This window comes from Anomaloglossus baeobatrachus, chromosome 4 (assembly GCF_048569485.1).
Source record: "Anomaloglossus baeobatrachus isolate aAnoBae1 chromosome 4, aAnoBae1.hap1, whole genome shotgun sequence".
Taxonomy (NCBI): domain Eukaryota; kingdom Metazoa; phylum Chordata; class Amphibia; order Anura; family Aromobatidae; genus Anomaloglossus; species Anomaloglossus baeobatrachus.
This window is the reverse complement of record NC_134356.1, coordinates 109,036,487-109,057,353: the sequence shown is the minus strand read 5'-3', so window position 1 is coordinate 109,057,353 and position 20,867 is coordinate 109,036,487. Positions and strand designations below refer to the sequence as shown.

The window sequence follows — 20,867 nt, the reverse complement described above, 5'->3', positions numbered from 1 at the left end:
AATTAAGACCTATCTGAATATCCACTAGTGGGTAGGACATGTTACCAAACTGAATATACAGTTGAAACCAGAAGTTTAAATACACATCTGCATGTTTTTCTCACTATCTAACATGAAATAAGAATAAACTTTTCCCGTTTTAGGTCAATTAGTCTTATCAAAATCTAATATGTAAAGCTATGTGTATGTGTGCATGTTCACTAAATTAGTCCACAGCGTCAAATTTAAAATCACGAAAATTTTGCACAGATGCCTCATGTGACTCAGGGAATGTCATAGACTATGTTTTGAGGGGAAAAATTAACCCTGCGCTTTACAGTTATTCGCCAAAAACCTGCTTACATTAAAGTCATGGAGCTAGGAACAGCTCTGCTATTAGAGACACACAGAGAGACCCAAACACAGAAAGAGACACACACAGAAAGAGAGACAGAAAGAGACACACACAGAAAGAGACATGTACACAGAAAGTGACATTCACAGAAAGAGACACATATGGAGAAAAAGACACACAGACACACACCAAAAGACACACACACACACACACACACAGAAAGAGACACACAGACAGATATAGACACGCAAAAAGATAGAGACACATACACAGAAAGAAACACACACAGAAAGACACACACAGAAAGACACAATAAAAGACACACAGAAAGGGACACACATAGAAAGAGACATACACAGAAAGAAACACAGAATAAGATGCACACACAGAAAGATACATGACTCGCCCACCCCAGGGACTTAGGTGACTCTGTGTCGGGCCGGACTAGTCCGGGGTAGTCAGCGGTGGCAGGGCCCGATTCCGTGGCCCTGGTGGGGTCAGTTAATGTGGCGGTATTGGGGGTGATGATAGTGTTAAAGTTCACATAAGATTCGTGACGCCACCTGTGGTAATTTGCAGCTATGGAGCCACAGCTGCTGGAAGGGACCTCTGGGGCTGATGTTATGGCAGCTAAGGTGTTTCTTGCTCTCCACAGGTAGAGCGGGTACCCCAGGGCAACCTTTGGTACTTTGTAGGTTCTATGGTGTTGTAGATGCAGTGCAGGATAAAACAGACGACACAAGGCTTGCAGTTAAGGTCTTTACTCACTATTAGTCTCAATTCGGCAGCTGTCCGGTTGCCCACAGTATGCTGGGATCCACTGTCAGGTGCCTCCGCCGATCCCGGGTAGTCCAGAGGTCAATACCGGTGCACCCCTCCTGTGTCCCTTTCCTGACTGTCTTCCTAGCCCTGACCATTGTAGCTGTGCTGGTCTTGGCCTCCACCACAGGGCCTGAACAAAGGGGGGCTAACCGCAGTTATATTTTGCCCTCTTCACAGGGGATCTGTGGCAGGTTGTGGCCCTGGGCGCTTGAAACCACCCTAGGCCTTTGGTGTTACTTTTTGAGGAATTGTCTTTCTTCCCTCTGTCTGGGGACCGTCCCCGAATGCAGCCAGATCCCTCCACCCAATCTTCCTGTGGAACAGGGCACGAGCCAAATATGCCCTTCTGTAGCCCTCGGATCCTTTCTTTCTTTAGGTGTCACCTGGGCCTAACTAGACCCCAGGGTCTCAACCAGGAACTTCCTTCAGTCACTTTCTCTTCACTTTCCTGAGGTAACTACCTCCCTCCCTCCGCTCCTGCTGACAGACTCACTGAACTTGAACTTCCTGGTTCCCTTATCTACTCACACTTTCTGACTCCTCCCACACACCCACTGACTAGGCCCCACCCACACTATTGGGACCAGAAATGGGACTTATGACCCCATGAATACATCTATGGGGGTTGCTGCCCCTATCCCTGACCCAGTGTATGCCTACCAATTGGTGTGTACAAGTTTAGTCTGTGGACCGGAATATGACCTCATTCTTACCCAGGATGGGACATCACACCCCTCACACCTGAGAAACACAAACAGACACACACACCAAAAGAGAGACACACATAGAAAGAGACACACACACAGAAAGAGACAAGTACACAGAAAGAGACACACAGACAGAAAGAGACACGTACACAGAAAGACAAACACATAAGGAGAAAGACACACAGACAGACACACATCAAAATACACACACAAACCAAAAGACACGCACAGAAAGGGGGACACAAAGAAAGAGACAGACACAGAAAGAGACACACAGGCAGAAAGAGACACACAGAGAAAGAGATACACAGGAAGAGACACAAAAAAACACACACAGAGACACACACAAAGACACACACCGAAAGGGACACACACAGACACACACACAGAAAGAAACACATAGAAAGAGACACAAACAGAAAGAGACACACACAGAAAGAGACACACACAAAGAGACACACACAAATATACACATACACAGAAAGAGACACACACAGAAAGAGACACATAGACAGAAAGAGACAAGTACACAGAAAGAGACACACAGACAGAGACACATACACAGAAAGACACACAGAAGGAGAAATACACACAGACAGACACACATCAAAAGACACACACACACACACACACACCAAAAGAGGCACACAGAAAAACAAACACACAGAAAGAGACAGAGACACACAAACAAAAAAAACACATACACTGAAACTGACACACACAGAAAGACACACAAAGAAAGACAGACACAGAAAGACACATGCAAGAAGAGACACACAAAGACACACACACAGAAAGAGACACACAGAAAGAAACACATACAGAGTAAGAGTCACATACACAGAGACGCAGAAAGAAAGACACACTGAAAGACACACACACACATACACACACACACACACACACACAGAAAAAGACACACAGGAAGAAAGAGACACATACACAGAAAGAGAAACACAGAAAAAGACACACAAATAGAAACAGATATAAACACAGAAAGACACACACAGAAAGAGACACACACATAAATAAACACACACAGAAAGAGACACACAGAGAAAGAGACACATGCAGAGAGAGAGTCACATACACAGAGACACAAAAAAAGACACACACTGTGTGTGTGTGTGTGTGTGTCTCTTTCTGTGTGTATCTTTTTATGTGTGTGTCTCTTTCTGTGTGTCTCTTTGTGTGTGTCTTTCAGTGTGTGAAAGACACACACAAAGAGACACACAGAAAGAGACACACACATAAAAAGATACACACAGAAAGAGACACACACAGACACACAGAAATGCACACACAGAAAGAGACAAAAACATAAATACATCCACTCAGAAAGAAACACACAAAGAAAGATACACACACAAAAAGAGACACACAGAAAAAGAGACATAAACGCAGAAAGAGACACACACAGACCAAGAGATGCAAAAACAGAAAGAGACACACACAGCATGAGACACGCACACAGAAACTGTTTGGATGTTTGAGGTAAAATATTGGATGTTTTGACAGTTACCCTGGATGTTTATCAGGTGGCCAATAGCAACGAATCACAGTTCTGCTTCTATTTTGTTATATGTCAAGGAACTGTGATTGATTACGATAGGAAATTAAGGACACTCTTTGTATAAGAAAGTTTGTGTGAGTTAATATGATTTTGGTTTTGACACTTAGTTAACACTGTTGTAGAGGTTGATGTAAGTCACATCATCTTACTTGTATACTAATTGTGTGGGGTTTTATGAGACAATATATTGGCTCCTTGGACACTTAGCCTGGATATTTATCAGGTGGCCTATAGCAACCAATCACGGGTATGCTTCTATTTTGTTACAGGTCAAGGAGCTCTGATTGGTTGCTATAGGCAATTACAGATATTCTAAGTATAAGACAGTTATGTGTTAGTTAATATGATTTCAGTGGTGAGAGGAAGAGTGGGAAAGAGGGGGAGTGTAAGAAAGGGAGTGTGAGAAAGGGAGAGTGGGAGAGAGACAGAGTTGGAGAGAGGGAGATTGGAAAAGAGGGAGAGTGGGAGAGTGAGAGAGAGAGATCTACTTACTGTCCCGGGCAATGCCGGGTTCTACAGTTACAAGATGAACAGGAAAGCTGTGGACAAACAAGCGCCAATAGGGTCTTACCCGACAAAATGTAGGGAGGGGAGGGGGGAGTAATACTACTCACCAGATGTGGTTGTGAAAGTCACAACCACTATATCAGCATGAATAATCGATCCACGGCTGCAGCCACCCGATGGCAGATAACAGAAGACAATAGAAATAGGTGTTTGATGCCGCGCCAAAGGATCACAAGTTCAGATATTCAGACCAATGTCACTTTATTTTCATCCAGGTCTACGCGTTTCAGGAGCACCTGCTCCCTTCCTCAGGACCGTCAGTATACAAATAACATCCAAAATGGATGTTATTTGTATACTGACGGTCCTGAGGAAGGGAGCAGGTGCTCCTGAAACGCGTAGACCTGGATGAAAATAAAGTGACATTGGTCTGAATATCTGAACTTGTGATCCTTTGGCGCGGCATCAAACACCTACTTCTATTGTCTTCTGGGTTCTACAGTTAGTTATTTATATTTTCAAATGCGAAACAATGAGAGAGAGAATGTTTTAAGGCATTTTTATTTCTTTCTGCAAAGTTTTAGATATCCTTTCATAAGCTTCTTACAATAATTGGTAGGAATTTGGTTCCATTCCTCCTGAGGTCACCTGAGGTCACCTGAGGTCAGGTTATCTGCTATCACAGGTGAAGGACTGTGGTAACCTCCAGCTGTAATGACAAATAACCTGTCACCTGTATTTAAATAATAAAAAAAGGCTCATTCATTTCATCTTATTTTGATACACAGTCAAGATAAGCGCATGGCTGGGGGCTGCAGCCTGTAGCCGTATGCTTATCTGACTGGGTATCATAATACAGGGGGACCCTATGCCAGTTTATTTGATTATTTATTTTTATAGCATGATACAGCTGTAGACAGGGTCTGTGATTGCAAGCAGTCAAACTCTGTCACACAGGCTGACTGCAACCAATCACAGATGCCAGGACTGCTAGTGGGTGGGGAAGCAGTGAATATGTATGAGGCAAAACAGCAGCTCCGGAAGAAGAATGAGCAGCACAGAAGCAGTTACAGCCATGCTGGAGACTCTGTAAGTATAATGCACTTGCTCTAATCCCCCTTTCCCTTCTACCACCCTTTTAAAGCTCCCACTTCTGGTCGACGTAGACGTATATGGGGACTTGTGTCGAGCCAGATATCCAGAATCAATTCTGGGCCGGAACCTATATATATATATATATATTTTTTTTTTAATTCGGTTAGACCCACCAATCCCGGATCTCTTTGAGCCTGCCCATCACTAGTCCCACCTTGTCTCAGCATGTCAACGGAAAAAACACCCAATAAATTACCTCAGTGTGAAATTGTCTTCTGGTGAGAAGAATTACTCCCATCATGGAGAAAGAGTGTTTAGCTATCAAATGGGTGCTGGACACTAAGATACTACATATAGGCAGGAAATTTAGGTTAGTGCCAGACCATGTCCCACTGAGATGTATGAAGACAAAGAAAGGGAATAATGCCCAAGTGACTGGCTTGTCCTGGCACTTCAGGACTTTAGCTTACATGTAGAGCATAGGCCTGGGAAACTGCAAACCAATGCTGACTCTCTGTCACTCTGTCAAGGGTGGAAGATGTCAAGGGCAGAGGGGCAATATGTAAGATGGGTATCAGACACATTATGGAGGGCAGATATGATGGAGTTATGGAGGAGTGGAAGAGGATTCCTGTGGCAACCTATGAAGCTCTAGTGACCTTCATGCCCATGAGAGATAACACAGTGCTTCAAATTAATGGTGGTCACACATAATATTAACACTATGTGTACAATTTGGTAATTTTCACATAATGGTGTACTCACTATTGTTGTCAGTGGTTTAGTCATTATTGGCTCTATGTTGAGTTATTTAGGAGGCACCAAATTTACACTGTTTTGCAAACTGCACACTGACTACTTTACATCGTATGAATGTCATTTTTTTTTTTGTATTATTTATTAAAATAATTAAAAAATAAAAAAGCTCCTCTGTACTGATTGCCAGCCCAGGTAAGCATTCAAATAGAGCCAAAAAGTGTGTCTGTGTGAGTGTGTGTGTGTGTGTGTGTGTGTTTGTGTGTGTGTGTGTGTGTGCACACAATCTCCTCATCTCTCGTCCATCTGAAAATGCTTGTAAGGAGAGCACACCTCCATAAGCTAGCTCGGCCCACAAACTCAGTGCGCGGTCCTCGTCAGAGCAGCCATGTCTCACGGCTCGGCACGAAACCGCTCAACACATGGCGATGTCAGGTGCTGGTGGACATACCCGGGCACAGCTCCTTACTGCTCCGTGACCTCGGCAATGTCTGACTGAAACACCGCATTCTGCTTGGATGTGGTGACTGTTACACCGGAAGCCGAATTCGGCTTACTCAGCCCACAATTTGGGTGCCGCCTCCCTTGTTGTCCCTGGTTACCATGGTTATGATGTGGGCGCGAACTGCGGCTGTGCTACTAACACTGGCGTGGTGCATGCTGGAATAGGTGGACATCCATAACTGCTGATTATGTATGTAGAGAAACATTTTAATATAAGCATTTTAAGTTTGAAAAGTGTAATTTTTTTTCCAAATTTTCATCAAATTTCCGATATTTTTAAATTAAAAACATAAAACATATCCACGTACATTTACAGCTAACATAAAGTACGCTACAAAAAGATATATGACAGCTCTCCTGTGTCAGACAAACCCCTGAGAAAATCATCAATGTTAGCAGGGTCAGACTTGGGTGATTGGGGTCTACAGGAGGCATTGACTCTAGGGGCCCCATACTTTACATACAGTGGGTGAAATAAGTATTGAACATGTCATTCGTTTTTTGAGGAAATATCTTTCTAAAGGTGCAATTGACATTAATTTCTCACCAGATGTTGGTAACAACTAGAGATGAGTGAGCCTCTAGAGGCTCGAGTTCGGTTCGGTTCGTCAAATGGACGCCGCGTTCGAGTTCGGTTTGGCGAGCCGTTTGACAAACCTCTCGAACCCCATTGAAAACAATGGGAGGCAATAACAAACACACAAAAACACATTATAAATGTACACATACAGTTAATAAACATTGCCATAATACTTACCTGTCCCCGCGATGCGTCCTGCACTCTGTCTCCTGCCGCTATTCCTTACGATGATCGCTGCGTCCTCCCGGTAACCAGCACTGATGATAAGACCTATCGTGACGTCAAAATAGCATGTGACCAGTCACTTGTCTGTTATCTCATTGGCTACAGACTGGTCACATGGCTTTGACGTCATGCTAGGACCTGTCAGTGCATCTCTCCAGTACGCGGTGATTGTTTGTGTATCTCCGTGTACCGGCGACATGCTCTGGCACACGGTCGGGTTCCCGGTCTGCTTCTCTGTTCCGTTATTCACCGGCTGCCACAGCCGGTCAATAACGGAGATCACCGTTGCTATAGCAACGCGTCTGTGTGTGGTGACGTCACCGCTAACAGCACGCAGCCTCTGATAACTCATGGAGTGAAAAGACTGCACGGGAAGCAGCACCGTCTTCTTCCAATGCAGCGCTGCTGATGTAGCAGAACTGCATGTGTTGAAGGAGAAAGAAGACAGAAGAGCAGGATCGTGGAGGAATAAGAGGGAGTAATAAACATGGAGTCTCTAAGTGTGTCTGTGTATTTATTTCTATTAAAGTATTTTTTCTCTGTGTGGTATATTTCATGAAATAAGTGAAATAATTAAATAAAAACGTGCTTCCCTATATTTTTAGTTCCCAGCCGGGTACAAATAGGCAGCTGGGGGTTGGGGGCAGCCCGTAGCTGCCTGCTGTACCTGGCTGGCATACAAAAACATGGCGAAGCGCACGTCATTTTTTTGGTGGGCAAAAAACTCCTGCATACAGTCCTGGATGGAGTATGCTGAGTAGTTCTGCAGCTGCTGTCTGCTCCCCTGCATACACTAGTGAATGGAGCATGCTGAGCCTTGTCGTTCTGCAGCTGCTGTCTGCTCTCCTCCATACAGACAGACAGCAGCTGCAGAACTACAAGGCTCAGCATACTTCATCCAGGATTATGCAGGAGTTTTTTGCCCCCCAAAAAAATTATGGGGGCTTCGCCATATTTTTGTATGCTAGCCAGTATGATATGCTAGTACAGCAGGTAGCTACGGGCTGCCCCCAACCCCCCAGCTGCCTATTTGTACCCGGCTGGGAACCAAAAATATAGGGAAGCCTTTTTTTTATTATTCCATGAATTTCATGAAATAATTAAAAAACAAATGACGTGGGCTTTGCCATATTTTTGTAGGCTACCAGGTACTGCAGGCACCTACGAGCTGCCCCCAACTCCCAGCTGCCTATTTGTACCCGGCTAGGAACCAAAAATATAGGGAAGGCCTTCTTTTATCATTTCATGAATTTCATGAAATAATTAAAAAACAAATGGCGTGGGCTTTGCCATATTTTTGCGTCCAGCCAGGTACAATTAGGCAGCTGGGGATTGGAATCCACAGCACAGGTTGGCCTGAGCTTTCTGGGCCCCTCTGCTGTGAATTGCAGTCCGCAGCCGCCCCAGAAAATGGCGCTTTTATAGAAGCGCAATCTTCTGGCGCTGTATCCAACTCTTTCAGCTGCCCTGGTGACGGGTGGCTCTCTGGGTAATAATGGGGTTAGGGCTAGCTGTATATTATCAACTGGCCCTAAGCCCGAAATTCATGGTGTCACGCCAATATTAGACATGGCCACCATGAATTTCTAGTACCGATAAAAAGAACCACAACAAACAGAAAAATATTTTTATTATATATAAAACACAACACAATTAGTGACTCCATCTTTATTGAAATAAAGAACCCCCCTCCGCAGTAATTCTGGGTCAAGGGTCCCGCGCCGTCCAATCCAGATCCAATATCATCTGATCGGTTTGCTGGAAGGCAAAGCGATCAGATGATGTGTCAGGTTCAAGGGCCTGAATCACATGACACAGCAGCTGATTGTATAAACGGCTTTTATACAATCAGATGAGGCATCAGTGCAAAAAAAACAAAACAAACTACACACTTCAGTGCAGACTCCTGTCCGACAGCATCAGATGATAGTTTAGCCGGCCGGGCGGTAAAAATCCGGCCTCACCGCTCGACTTATAGTGTCAGCTGATTCCGTCAGGTAACCACATGAGCTGATCATCACCAGGTCTGAGAAAGAGAGAGAGAAAGAAGAGAGAGAGAGAGAAAGAGAAATAAGAGAGAGAGAAAAAGAGAAAGAAGAGAGAGCGAGAAAGAAGAGAGAGAGCGAAAGAGAGAAAGAAGAGAGAGAGAAAGAGAAAGAAGAGAGAGAGAGAAAGAAGAGAAAGAAGAGAAAGAGGAGAAAGGAGAGAAAGAAAGGAGAGCGAGAAAGGAGAGAGAGAGAAAGGAAAGAAAGAAAGAAAGGAGAGAGAGAAAGAAGAGAAAGAAAGGAGAGAGAGAGAAAGGAGAGAGAGAAAGGAGAGAGAGAAAGAAAAGAGAGAGAGAAAGAGAGAAAGAAGAGAGAGAAGAGAAAGAAGAGAAAGAAGAGAAAGAGGAGAAAGAAGAGAAAGAAGATAAAGAAGAGAAAGAAAGGAAAGAAAAGAGAGAGAGAGAAAGGAGAGAGAGGGAGAAAGGAGAGAAAGAAAGGAGAGAGAGAAAGGAGAGAAAGAAAGGAGAGAGCTAAAGGAGAGAGAGAAAGGAGAGAAAGAAAGGAGAGAGAGAAAGGAGAGAAAGAGAGAGAGAGAAAGAAAGTAGAGAGAGAAAGGAGAGAGAGAGAGAAAAGAGAGAGAGAGAGATAAAGAGAGAGAGAGAGAGAGCTCACAGCTGATGTCCGGCTCCTCACCTCAGTGCATAATTAAATTATAATTATAAATATATTATTAATATAATTTAAAATAAAAAAAAAATAAAAAATTCTTTACCGGGTCTAGAACTCGTGACCTTACGCTTTTTAGGTGAGCGCTCTAACCATGCAGCTATTGCCGCTAATGTGAAAGATAGGCACATTTGGTAATCTTGAAGTCTGGATTGCTGAAGTCTCAGCTGACCACGTGAGTCACTTGATTGCTACGTGGAGCTCATACAGAGCACTTGTGTTCTGTAGCAGAGATGACAGTGTCATGTGGATTACGTCGGACCTGGAGGGGTATTGGAGAATTTTAATAAAATGGTGAAACTGTGTTTTTTTGTCTTTTATTCCAAATAAAGGATTATGTTTATTTACTTTCACTTTATAAATAGATAATAATTACCGTATTTTTCGGACCATAAGACGCACTTTTTTTCCCCCAAATGTTGGGGGAAAGTTGGGGGTGCGTCTTATGGTCTGACTATAGGGCTGCGGCTGGGAATGAGGGTGCTGCAGGTCATCGGGGGCACGAGCAGGCAGCAGCAGCGCCTGCCGTGACCACGTGGGCCCGCTCATTACATATGCACGCCCATCCTCCCGCCCATCTCTAAGCGCTGAAGCCGGCGCTGACAGGTGGGCGGGAGGACGAGCGGGGACGCGCGCATAGCAAAGAGCCGGCCGCATGATCACCCCTGGCAATTACAGCCTGGAGTGATCATGTGTGGCTGTATTCACTGCCCCCCGCGCGTCATTACCAGCGCGGGGTGCAGTGAATCAGTGTACTCACCCGTCCCCGTGTGTGGAGCCGCCCCCCTGCAGCACGCGATGTCTTCCTGTCTGTGCCGGTCAGCTGATCTGTGCTGAGCTGGTCAGCTGATCGGCACAGACAGGAAGACATCGCGATGCAGCAGGGGAACGGCTCCACACACACAGATCAGCGTGCCAGAGAGGAAGATGTGATCGGTGCTGCAGGGAGTGAGGAAAAGGTGAGTATAAACGTTTATTTTTCTTCTCTGTGCTATAGGATACAGGCAATATACCAGGATGGTATATGAGCACGATGGGGGCATATAGCAGGATGGGAGTATATGAGCAGGAGGGATGGGGGGGGTATGTTAACAGGCTGGATGGGGGGGGGGTATGTGAACAGGCTGGATAGGGGGGGGTATGTGAACAGGCTGGATGGGGGGGGTATGTGAACAGGCTGGATGGGGGGGGGGTATGTGAACAGGCTGGATGGGGGGGGGTATGTGAACAGGCTGGATGGGGGGGGGGTATGTGAACAGGCCGGAAGGGGGGGGTATGTGAACAGGCCGGATGGGGGGGGTATGTGAACAGGCCGGATGGGGGGGGTATGTGAACAGGCCGGATGGGGGGGGTATGTGAACAGGCCGGATGGGGGGGGTATGTGAACAGGCCGGATGGGGGGGGTATGTGAACAGGCCGGATGGGGGGGGTATGTGAACAGGCCGGATGGGGGGGGTATGTGAACAGGCCGGATGGGGGGGGGTATGTGAACAGGCCGGATGGGGGGGGTATGTGAACAGGCCGGATGGGGGGGGTATGTGAACAGGCCGGATGGGGGGGGTATGTGAACAGGCCGGATGGGGGGGGTATGTGAACAGGCCGGATGGGGGGGTATGTGAACAGGCCGGATGGGGGGGTATGTGAACAGGCCGGATGGGGGGGTATGTGAACAGGCCGGATGGGGGGGTATGTGAACAGGCCGGATGGGGGGGGTATGTGAACAGGCCGGATGGGGGGGGTATGTGAACAGGCCGGATGGGGGGGGGTATGTGAACAGGCCGGATGGGGGGGGTATGTGAACAGGCCGGATGGGGGGGGTATGTGAACAGGCCGGATGGGGGGGTATGTGAACAGGCCGGATGGGGGGGGGTATGTGAACAGGCCGGATGGGGGGGGGTATGTGAACAGGCCGGATGGGGGGGGTATGTGAACAGGCCGGATGGGGGGGGTATGTGAACAGGCCGGATGGGGGGGTATGTGAACAGGCCGGATGGGGGGGTATGTGAACAGGCCGGATGGGGGGGTATGTGAACAGGCCGGATGGGGGGGGTATGTGAACAGGCCGGATGGGGGGGTATGTGAACAGGCCGGATGGGGGGGTATGTGAACAGGCCGGATGGGGGGGTATGTGAACAGGCCGGATGGGGGGGTATGTGAACAGGCCGGATGGGGGGGGGTATGTGAACAGGCCGGATGGGGGGGGTATGTGAACAGGCCGGATGGGGGGGGTATGTGAACAGGCCGGATGGGGGGGGTATGTGAACAGGCCGGATGGGGGGGGTATGTGAACAGGCCGGATGGGGGGGGTATGTGAACAGGCCGGATGGGGGGGGTATGTGAACAGGCCGGATGGGGGGGGTATGTGAACAGGCCGGATGGGGGGGGTATGTGAACAGGCCGGATGGGGGGGTATGTGAACAGGCCGGATGGGGGGGTATGTGAACAGGCCGGATGGGGGGGTATGTGAACAGGCCGGATGGGGGGGGTATGTGAACAGGCCGGATGGGGGGGTATGTGAACAGGCCGGATGGGGGGGTATGTGAACAGGCCGGATGGGGGGGGTATGTGAACAGGCCGGATGGGGGGGTATGTGAACAGGCCGGATGGGGGGGGTATGTGAACAGGCCGGATGGGGGGGTATGTGAACAGGCCGGATGGGGGGGGTATGTGAACAGGCCGGATGGGGGGGTATGTGAACAGGCCGGATGGGGGGGGTATGTGAACAGGCCGGATGGGGGGGGTATGTGAACAGGCCGGATGGGGGGGGTATGTGAACAGGCCGGATGGGGGGGGTATGTGAACAGGCCGGATGGGGGGGGGTATGTGAACAGGCCGGATGGGGGGGGTATGTGAACAGGCCGGATGGGGGGGGTATGTGAACAGGCCGGATGGGGGGGTATGTGAACAGGCCGGATGGGGGGGGGTATGTGAACAGGCCGGATGGGGGGGGTATGTGAACAGGCCGGATGGGGGGGGTATGTGAACAGGCCGGATGGGGGGGGTATGTGAACAGGCCGGATGGGGGGGGTATGTGAACAGGCCGGATGGGGGGGGTATGTGAACAGGCCGGATGGGGGGGGTATGTGAACAGGCCGGATGGGGGGGGTATGTGAACAGGCCGGATGGGGGGGGTATGTGAACAGGCCGGATGGGGGGGTATGTGAACAGGCCGGATGGGGGGGGTATGTGAACAGGCTGGATGGGGGGGGGTATGTGAACAGGCTGGATGGGGGGGGGGTATGTGAACAGGCTGGATGGGGGGGGGGTATGTGAACAGGCTGGATGGGGGGGGGGTATGTGAACAGGCTGGATGGGGGGGGGGGTATGTGAACAGGCTGGATGGGGGTTTATAGCAGGATCATATACAAGGCAGGAGGATCATTACCAGGATGGGGTACCTTAGTAGATAATTTGGGGACATTACCCCCATAACAGTGTCAGCAGCAGATCCTCGCCCCATAACAGTGTGTCATGACCACATTTTTTGCTTTTTTATTTTCCCATTTTCCTCCTCTAAAACCAGGGTGCGTCTTATAGTCCGGTGCGTCTTATAGTCCGAAAAATACGGTATAATTTAAAATTAAAAATAAAAAAAAAAATTAAATTCTTTACCAGGACCAGGACCACAACTCCCAACATTATGCTTCTGCTTATACTTAGGCAGGCGCTTCATCCCCTAGTCTGGTGCCTCTAATGATATAGATAGGCAGATTTGGTAATCTTGAAGTCCGCAGTGCTGACTGAAGTCTCTGCTAGCCGCGTGAGTCACTTCATTGCTACAGTGCCACTACATCTTCAGGGAGCAGAGCTGACAGTGTCGTGTGGATTACTTCGGACCTGGAGGATTTTTTTTGGGATTAATAAAGGGGTGAACCAGGGTGTTTTTTGTCTTTTATTCCAAATAAAGGATTTTTTGCGGTGTGTGTTTCTTTACTTTAACTTTCAGTTTAATCATGGAAGGTGTCTCGGGGAGATGCCTGGCATGATTAAACTCATTATTACCCCAATTGCCACCGCACCAGGGCAATTCGGGATGAGCTGGGTAGAGTCCCCCGGGACAGTCGCACCTAATGGATGCGGCTATTCCGGGCGGCTGCTGGGTGATATTGTTAGGGTAGTGGGCTCCCGATAACGTGGAGCTCTCCATCCTGACAATACCAGCCTCCAGCCGTGTGGCTTTATCCTGGCTGGTATCAAATATAGGGGAAACCGCATTTTTTTATTTTACTGCACGTTATAGACCCGCCCGCCGGCGGCTGTGATTGGTTGCAGTGAGACATCTGTCACTCAGCTTGGGGACATGTCTGACTGCAACCAATCATAAGCTCCGTGGGAGGGGAAAGCACGGAATAACTAATTGACTAATGAAGCGGCTTCCATTTTCTAAAGAGGAAAAGACGCTGCAGATTTGTGACAGACGTGGAGCGAGACGCACGTGATCGGTGAGTAGAAAAGGGAGAGGGATTGTGCTGGGGACGCAGGATGCATGCAGATAGCAAGATGTGCACATAGCCTTACTTTGAAAAAACACGTTTTTGGTGATCGAACCGTTCTCGAACGTAACTCGAGCTGGCGAGCTTTTAGCAAAAAGCTCGAGTTCGAGTACGATCTCGAGCACCCCCCAAAATCACTCGAACATGAAATTGGCTAACCTCGAACATTGCTTATCTCTAGTAATAACCCATCTAATCCACAGAGGCAAAGAAATCAAACCATTGATGTTTATAAATTTAGTGATGTGTATTAATGAGAATTGACACAAGAAAGATGTGGGATTTCATACTGTATATAGGGGTCTGCGGGACTATCATTTATAAGGAGCTGTAGGGCCTCATATTTTAATGTGTTTAGGTGCTATGAAAGCCTATTATACGAAAAAGCTTCTGATAAGTCTTTGGCTTTATCCAGAAAGAAACGAGATAGGATGATGAAACTTTATATTTATTCTACATACTCTCCACTGATGTCAACACATGTCCTACATCGGTATTCCAAGATCTGTAAGCCTAGCAAAAAGAAGGATTTCGGTTGTGCCTCAGACCAGTTATCCGTAGCAGACATGGCATCAGAAATGGTGTGAAATTTGGTACCCTTGAGGTGTTTCTTCAGGTTTGGAAACAGATGATAGTCGGAGGGAGCTAGATGTGCAGAGCTCTGCCAGTTTTGCCTTGGTTGCTTGTGCAATGTGAGCGGAGGCATTGTCTTGCAGGAACAAGATTCCTTTGGATAGCTTGTTGTGCCTTTTGGTCTTCAGAGCTGCCTTCAATTGGTACAGAAGTTCAATGTAATAACTTGCATTGATGGTAGAATCCTTTTGAAGTAGTCCACTAGCAGCATGCCCTCCTTATCCCAGAACAAAGACTCCATCACATTAGTGGCCGATTTTTGCAGCCTGACCTTCTTTGGACTAGGATAACTACCGTGCCTTTACTCTTTTATGATAAATCTGTTTTTATTGACATTTTTTCATCAAAATACGATTTCATAAAGAAAGCAACAAAGAGTATGAATAAAAAAACTGAATAATACATTAGCCACATCCTCCTTATATTATCGACCCAATGACTGAATATGCCGGTCGCAACAGTTTATCTCGATATCATATCACAAAACCACATATGACTTATGAGAAGCCTCCGGGTCGGTTTAATATTTTATAACCTAACCTGAATCTCCTGAAGATATGGCTAACTAGACTTCAAACAACAAAGAAAAAGTATTCCAAGAGTATTAAAAACAGAAGAAAAGAGGGGGGGAGAAGGACAGAGGAAAATGAGAAACCAAGAGGGATTGGACAAACGGTTGGAGGGGAAGGTAAGGAGAGTGTGTGGGTATGTGCTGTTACCGAAACAAGGCTTGAAAGTCCGAGGACTCCTTGAACAACACCCAGGGTTGCCAGACCTTAATACATTTTTCGTTACTTCCCATCACCATTGCTGAAAGTTCCTCCATGTGACAAATATGTGACAGCTCCGTCTGCCATTCCCCGATAGTAGGGGCCTCTGTGGCTCTCCAGTGCCTAGGAATGACCGCTCGGGCTGCTATCAAGCAAAATCATAGAAGGCTCCTCTTTTGCTGCCTTACCGAGCCGGGTAGAATTGACAGAAGTGCTATTTTAATTGAGGGGGTGATGTTCACACCAGACATTTGATTATACACTTGAAACACCTGAAACCAGAAGTTTGACAATTTCTGACATGCCCACTAAATATATGTTAGCGTGCCTTTGTCCATTCCGCATCGCCAACAGCATTCCGAGACTGATGGAAAGACTCTGTGTAATGTGGCAGGACACTGGTACCATCTTGCTAACAGCTTGTAACTCTTTTCCTAAGCACTGCAAGCTACTGAAATTTTCTGAGAGAACAGGACCCCTTCCGCTTTTCCTCTTCCGAAAAACTGAGACCAAGTTCGGTTTCACACATTCGGATATACCCAAGGTCCTCCGAACTGCGGGCCTCATTAATCAAATGATATATGAGTGAGATTGAGTGTGTGGGTGGCGAAGACTGAAAAAATAAACGTTCAAATGGCGTGGACGTAGTCGGATCTGGGGGAAGCCCCCCTCCCCCGAGCCATGACCACACAAAAGAGCGCAGCTGCACATATTCAAACTAGTTCAAGTGAAGGTCTGGGAATGTGGCCTGCAAAAGGAGGCAGGTGTTTACCCTGTAAGGTCTGCCCCAATCTGATGTCCAACCCCCTCTCCCATCCGAGAAACCTGTCTGCGTTGCCTCCCTGAGGGAAGCCTGGATTATCGAACAGGGGAGCCAATGGGGTGGGACTATCTGAAAGGCTGCCCTTGCATTTTATGTCCTCCCAAGCTTACAAAGTCGCCCTGAAGAAAATCTCATTAGGGTCTATCTGTTTCTTTACCGCCTCCATGTCCTCTTTCTGAATCCATGGGAGTCCTCTAAGAGGGACCTGGGAAAACGTTTGTACCAATTCCACCCACTGTTTGGTCTCTTTGTGATATCACAAAAAAAGATCACAAAGCCAAAGACTTATCAGTAGCCCCTTGTACTACATTCAACTGGTGAAATAAGTATTAAACACATCACCAATTATCTAAATATATATTCAAAAGGTGCTATTATTGACATTAATTTCTCACCAGATGTTGGTAACAACCCATCCGATCCACACAGGTATAGATATCAAACTATCGATGTCCATAAATTTATGGATGTGTAATAAAAAGAAGTGACACAGAGAAAAAGTATTGAACATGCTTACTGAAATTTCTTTAACACTTTGCACAAAAGCATTTGTTGGGGATGACAGCTTCAAGACGCCTCCTGCATGGAGAAACTGGTCGCATGCATTGCTTAGGTGTGATTTTGGCTCATTCTTCCACACAAACACTCTTCAAATCCTGAAAGCACCGTAGGCTCCTTCTCAGAATGCTAAGCTTTGGTTCCTGCCATAAATGTGCTACTGGATTCAGGTCAGATGATTAGCGGGGCCATTCAAGCAGCTTTATTTTCTTTCTCTAAACCTCTTGAGAGTTTCCTTAGCTGTGTATTGGGGATCATTGTCTTGCTGTAATGTCCACCCTTGTTTCATCTTCATCAACCTTATAAATCACAGCAGATTTGTATCAAGAATATATACTCAATACAATTGTCCATTCAACTTTGCTTTAATTACATGAAGTTGGCAAGTGCTGTATGCTGAAAAACAGCCCCACATGATGTCACCACCTCCAAACTTCACTATTAGTATGGTGATTTTGGGGTGCCTTTTAACCGCCAGGAAATCTTTCGAAAATATGCTTGAGTTCCCCATTAACTTACACTATATTTAAGTCAAGCCCATCTGAGCATCCAATTGCTCGTTACGAATGCCAAGCACCCAAACATGGCAGTGCTTGCTCATCACTACTCCTGTACTGAACACTTTTCCCTCTCCCCTCATGACTGCAATCTCCATGGAGAGACGTTTGAAGCAGTTTTTAAAAAATCGGATATTTTACTCTTTGAAGCGAGTGACGCTGTTTATCTTCCTATATGGATCATCTTCCCTTCCTCTAAAATTGATTTAGCATAGCACAGCCATATGATACTGGAACCGCACCAGACTGCACAAAAAGTGGTGAGTCATTTCCAATTTTCCTGCATGATAGTATCAAGTTTGTGCTTTCTTACAAACATGCAGGGATTGCCTACCATACACGGTAATTCCATAGTCATGTTGATTACTGGCATTACTGTGATTGTCCGGCCGCATCACATCATCGGCTTTTATATAGGACCCTGGGGCGCGATGTTCGGCTCATTTTCCTGTGGAATCAAGTTAAGTCAGGGCGAGTTGATCAAGCAGGGAGAGCTTAGATTAGAACAGGCATATAGGCAGTATTTAATTTCACTTGCAGTACATTGTATATTGTACACTTTCACCCTTTAGTGTTTTTCATGTGGCAGTAAAGGGTGTTTTTGACCTTGTTTAACCTAATAAATAAATAATTTAAAAAATTACATAGGGTACTCCTATTTTTGACAACCAGCCAAGCTAAAGCAGACAGCTGTGGGCTGGTATTTTAAGGCAGGGAAGGCCCATAGTTATTGCCCCTTCCCAGCCTAAAAATATCAGCCCACAGCAACCCTTGAAGTGGCGCGCCATATTAGATGCACCAATTCTGCCTGGCTCTTCCCAATTGCCTTGGTGGGGTGGCAATTGGGTTAATATTTTTTGAGTTTGATGCCAGCTTTGTAATGTCAGCCAACATCAAGCCCTTGTGTTAGTAAAGGAGAGGCATCTATCAGATACCTCCATTATAAGCCCAGTAATTAAAAAAAAACCACACACAGAAAAACAGATTATTTGAATAAAGACTCCCCCACACTATCCCTTCTTCAGCAATTTAATATAAAAAATGTTCCCACAACGTTCCATCCCATTGCAAATTCCCCAAATGCAGCTCCGACGACTGTGGATAGCAATGAAGTACAGCTATTCACAGGAGCCAGGTGGTGACGACAACCCTCATAAGAGCCAATGGCTCAATGCTGCACTCAAGGAATCCCAGTGACTCTGATGACCATTGTCATCATTACCCGGTACCTGTGAATAGCTGTACTTTACTGTTATTCTCTGTTGTGAGAGCTGCATTCAGGGAACGTAAGCTACAAAAGGAGGGGCTTTGTGGAAAGATTTTTGATAAATTGGTGAACAATAGATAATGTGAGGGAGTCTTTATTCAAATAAACAATTTTCTCCTGTGTGTGTTTTCTTGGATTACTGGTAGATTTCACCTAGGCAATGTGCCAATCCTGCAGTAGCTGAGGGCTGCTATTTTTAGGCTGGGAAAGGTCTTATATAAAACCTGATGACGCTATCCGACAGGCCAATCACAGTAATGCTTATAGCCAACATGACTACGACATTACCGTGTACAGAAGGCAATTACCACATGTTGATTGGTTGTCCAACAGCAGCAAAATGTTCATGGTGGAGACTGAAGTACAGGGTTTGAGCACCTGTGAATGTGCTTGAGCACCCTGATACTCTATGAAGTATCAAGCAGTGAGCCCACTCGCTATTCATTTGTAGATACAATGTTTTAATCTCAACCCTTATTACATTTTTGTATTCTTGTAGCAGCTTAATAAACGCAATTCTGGCATTTTGATTTTTTTTCCTTGTTACGTTATTTATTGATCAGATTTTTTTTTTTAGATTTTGATACATCAGACTTTTATAAATACATCAATATCAAATATGTGTACTTTTTTATGGGGAATAATGGAGGAGATTTGATATTTTATTAGTTTTTTTATTTCTGATTTTTTTTCACTTTCCGACTGATCATTTGTACTATACACAGCAGTGCCACAACACTGCTAGGTATATCAAGAATCACGGTCTCCTATGTAAGTCAGCTATAGGCTGGGTTTTACAAGTGTACCGTCATGACAGGCACAGAATTCTTCAGTAGACCTGCAACCAACAAGGCAAACCATCGGTGCCCCATGATCATGCCATTGGTGCAATGACGGACACAGAGAATGACGGAAATTAAATGTCAGAGATTGACAGCGGTATTTAATAGGTTAGCTGCTGGAGGGGGAGCTTCTCAGATGCTGTTTGAGGCAGATGATGGCTGAATAAACACAGCCATGATCTGCTGGAAAAGTTGAGGGCTTGGGTTACAAGCCCATGTCAAAGTTATTGATACAACATATGATGTACCTTGAATTTAATACCTTATTAAGGGGTTAAAGAAGGAGTAACTAGCACAAATGTTTATTAAAGGGATTGTTCACTTTCATTTCATTTGACTTGCTTTGATAAAATATAAGCAAATTAGTCTTACGCGCTGCCACTCTATCACTGGCCCCGATCTTTTATTGACAGCCTTGAAATTGGTTATGTCAAAACCAATTGCACAACGTGACCACTGCAGACAATCATTGCGCTGAATGCTCTTGTACTATCTACCTTTGCATAACTGTTGAGCCCACTGATTGCCTGCAGCAGTCATGTTCTATGGTCATGTTTTCATCATTGCAGATCTTGGCTGATTTCTTTTGACTTTCCCATGATGGTAAGAAGAATCCTGCGAGAGCATTTGCCATTTTGATCTCAGTTGGCTGGTGGCTTTTTTCTGGTGAGTTTTTTTGTTTTTTTTTCTTTAATTTATGCCTTTTTTGAGTGAATCATTTTTAAATATAGTGTAGGCACTCGTAAGCGTGAGGACCCTTGACGTGTGGGTTAGGAGCTTATGTATTTTGGCCAAAATATGGACCAATACCTCACATTTATTATTATTTTACTGTATATCATTTTTATTGCACAATTTTCTGCAGGATGCAGCCGGGCGCTCTAGGTGCCTGTTCTGTGTGATAGCGCACTTAAACAGTGCTGGGCAGCCCGCCTGATCTAATAGAAGGGTGTGATCAATAGGCTGTGAGCTGGACACTGCATTGCTCATATCTGTGTGACTGGTGCCCTATATAAAACCTTATTAGTGTGCATGTTTAATACCAGCAGCCACCCCCTCTATGAGTTGGTAGATTGAGAGTGGCTGTCTCATCGGTTTTCTGCACCTGTA

General features: G+C 46.0%; 2 protein-coding genes across 3 annotated transcripts in view; one reads left to right on the top strand and one right to left on the bottom strand.

Annotated features, from left to right (window-relative positions):
* Positions 1-20,867, top strand: part of KCNIP1 (potassium voltage-gated channel interacting protein 1) — a 916,677-nt gene that overhangs the window by 218,673 nt on the left and 677,137 nt on the right. The gene's annotated exons all lie outside the window — the stretch shown is intronic.
* The window catches only part of KCNMB1 (potassium calcium-activated channel subfamily M regulatory beta subunit 1), a 132,803-nt gene that overhangs the window by 13,386 nt on the left and 98,550 nt on the right, over positions 1-20,867 (bottom strand). The gene's annotated exons all lie outside the window — the stretch shown is intronic.